Genomic DNA, 3,869 nt, shown 5'->3' with positions numbered 1-3,869 from the left:
CCGGATCTAAACTATTTTAGTGATGTAGGAGCTTTGCGAAACAATTGTTCCTACTTCTATAACAAAGAAATAAAATTCTTTCTCGGGATCATTTAAATGTTATTCATTTTAACATTAGAAGTCTTAAAAAAAACTTTGAAAATTTGTGTACTTTAATAAAGGAAACTTCAAATACATTTAGTATAATTTGCTTAACTGAAACGTGGTGTGAATTTGATGACGCTAAATCTAATTTAAATCTGAATATTCGAGGTTTTAATATGATCCCGTTAGCGCGAAAAGCAAATAAACACGGAGGTGGTGTACTTTTTTATATAACGGAAAATTTGAGGTTTTTTATTAGGCCTGAGATAAGTATTTCTGATGACAATAAAGAAATTCTAACAATTGAACTTTTAACCAATAGTTCTAAAAACATACTTATAAGCTGCTGTTATCGCCCACCATCTGGCCATATTGAAAGTTTTAATGCATTTTTGTGTAATGATATTTAAAAAAATAGTTAAGGAAAAGAAACTAAATTATATAATTGGTGACGTAAATTTAAATTGTTTTGAATATCACGTTAATAACAACATTAAAAAGTTTTACGATGACTTATTCGAACATGGAGCAATTCCACTAATTAACAAACCTACTAGAGTAACCTCAACTTCAGCTACCTTAATTGACAACATTATAACAACCGATATCTTTAATGAAACTCTTAAAACAGGTTTAATAAAAAGTGACGTTTCCGACCACTTCCCTATTTTTTTCTCTATTAATATTGACAACAAATTAATACAACAACATAAAAAAGTCATTATCAAACGTCTTTTCACCAATGTAAATCTAGCATCGTTTAAGGAATAATTATCTTTAATAAATTGGAATCATATAAACAGTTCATTTGAAGCTAATGAAGTATACGATACATTCTTTCAAACTTTCTATGAAATATATGATGTAAATTTTCCAAAACGTGAATTTATTATAACCAATAAAAGTTTAAGGTCACCATGGGTCAATAAAGATCTTAGGAAATCCTCAAAAATAAAGCAAAAACTGTATAAAAAGTACTTAAAAAACCAACACCCAAAAATAAAATTATTTATAAAAATTACGCTATAATGTTTGAAAGTCAAAGAAAAATATTTAAAAAAAGATATTACAATAATTTACTAGAAAAATATAAACATAATTCATAATTCATAATGCACATGGCAAATTTTAAGTCAAATCACTGGAAATAGTAAATTAAAATTATGCTCTGTGCCTAACATTATAAAAGTTGATGGCGTATTTTTAGATGAACCCAAACAAATAGCAAGAGAATTAAATAAATATTTCGTGTCTGTTGGCCCTAATTTAGCTAAAAATATTCCAAATATGATTAATCCAATAAATGATTACGTGTTTCCATTAGTCTCTAATTTAGATAAATTTGAAGTATCTTCTTCAGAATTTGAAAGTGCTTTTAAAATGCTTAAAACTAATAAAGCAGTTGGTCCTGATGATATAAATTGTAATATAGTCATAGATTCAAACGATACCATAAAACATATTCTTTTTAAATTTTTTAAATGTTCTATAAATCAAGGAATTTTCCCCGATCAATTAAAAATAGCCAAAATAACGCCTATATTTAAAGGAGGTGAACCATCAAATGTCAGTAATTATCGACCAATATCTATCCTCTCTGTTTTTTCAAAAATTTTAGAAAGAATTCTGTTCAACCAAATATCTAATCATCTTGCTGTTAATAATATACTTTAGATAAATCAATACGGTTTTAAAAGAAATAACTCTACTGAACATGCAATAATTCATCTGACTCGTAGTATAACTGATTCATTCGAAAAGTCAGAGTTTACTTTAGGCGTCTTTATAGACCTATCTAAGGCTTTTGACACAATTGACCATGAAATACTGTTTAAAAAACTTGAACATTATGGTATTACCGGTAATGCCTTAAAACTACTAAAAAGCTATTTAAAACATCGTAAACAATTTGTCTATGTCGACGGAGCTTCTTCACAAGATTATCTGAATATAGATTATCTAAATATAACCTGTGGAGTTCCACAGGGATCTATATTAGGGCCCTTATTATTTCTGATTTATGTTAAAGATCTCCATGAAGTCTCAAAATTCACAACTTTAATGTTTGCTAATGATACAAACCTATTCCTATCTAATAACAACATCAATAAACTTTTTTATGATATGAACATTGAACTAATAAAAATCTGACTGGTTTAAGTCAAATAAACTTTCACTCAACATTAATAAAACTAAATGGATTTTCTTTCATCCACGATTTAAAAAACATTTACTTCCAAGTAATATGCCTCTTCTTCATATTGATAATATTCAAATAAAAAGAGTAATTTTCACAAATTTTTTAGGTATCATTGTTGATGAAAATCTATCATAGAAGAATCACATCGGACATTTATGCAACAAAATTGCAAAAAGCATTGGAGTTTTATATAAAGCAAGAAGTGTTTTAAACAAACATTCATTAACTCAACTATATTACTCTTTTATACACTGTCATATTAATTATGCCAATATTGCATGGGGTAGTACCCATAAAAGTAAATTAAATCCACTTTATTGTCAGCAGAAGCATATTGCACGTCTTATAAATTTCAAAAATCGTTTTACTCACTCAAGGCCACTCTTATTTAACATGAATGTTTTTAATATATATCAAGTAAATGTTTATAATGTTCTTTGTTTTATGTTTAAATGTAAAACTAACTCATCTCCAGCTTCCTTTTTTGATTTATATTCTTTAAAAAAAAAAAATATTCTTTAAGAAATGATAATTTTATTAAACAACCAAAATTTCAAACAAACTTTGGTAAATTTTGCATTTCTTTTCGTGGAGCTTTTTTATGGAACCAAATAGTTTTAAAAAATTTTGATTTTTCTCATGAATGGAATTATTATATGTTCAAAAAAAAACTAAAAAAGTAATTTTCTCAATTGAAAATATATTTATATACTTTTAATTTCACCCAGTTTTGTCATCACTCATTTATATTTTACTTTTATACAATATTGATTTAAAGTTTATGTGAGAAACTATATTTAAACACCATTATTTGAATTTTGTTAAAAGTTGCACTGATATTTTTTGTACAGTAGTCATTTATTATTTGCTTGTTTACTTTAATTTTTATTTTAATTCGTAATATTTGTAAATAATTTGTATTACGAACGGTATATACTTTTAATATTGAATTTAACTTTTATTACTTTGTAATAAAAAAAATATATAAAAAGATAAAAACAAAAACAAAAACAAAAAAATTAAAAAAACAAAAAAATAAAATTGATGTATCTGAATGGATGTATCTGCAAATATTGTATGTATGATACTTTTGGAAGATAACCATCCTTTGACAGTGGTTAAGCATTTTTGTCGGTGGAAGCGTAAACGTAAACGCATCAACATTTGATAAATTCTTCTACACGATCTTTTGGACAACTTAAAAGTGCATTTGGATGTACCTAGTGCAATCATATTCTTATTATTTTCGTTTATTTATTAATTAATTAACAATTAATTAACTAACAATTAAGATTAGTGTAATTGTAAGATACATTTGAGTAACAAGAATTAGTGATCGTATAGATGCGAGTAAGATGCGAGACGTATTTGTTTATCAAGAATATTATGATATTATTGTTTTCGCTCGAGTCATGCAATTCAGAAAAATTGGTATTTTAATTCAAGCCATAAAGACCCTTAACAAAAGAAAAGTTTAAAATTTGTATTTATTTATTTTTGTTTTTTCTAAAATCTAAATTAAGTTTAAAGTTCTTCAACAGCGGTTCTCGTTGACAAGACCTGTATGGTCTTCTTTGAGTATCCG

Source organism: Hydra vulgaris, chromosome 05 (assembly GCF_038396675.1).
Source record: "Hydra vulgaris chromosome 05, alternate assembly HydraT2T_AEP".
NCBI classification, from domain to species: Eukaryota; Metazoa; Cnidaria; class Hydrozoa; order Anthoathecata; family Hydridae; genus Hydra; species Hydra vulgaris.
This window is presented reverse-complemented; position numbering follows the sequence as displayed.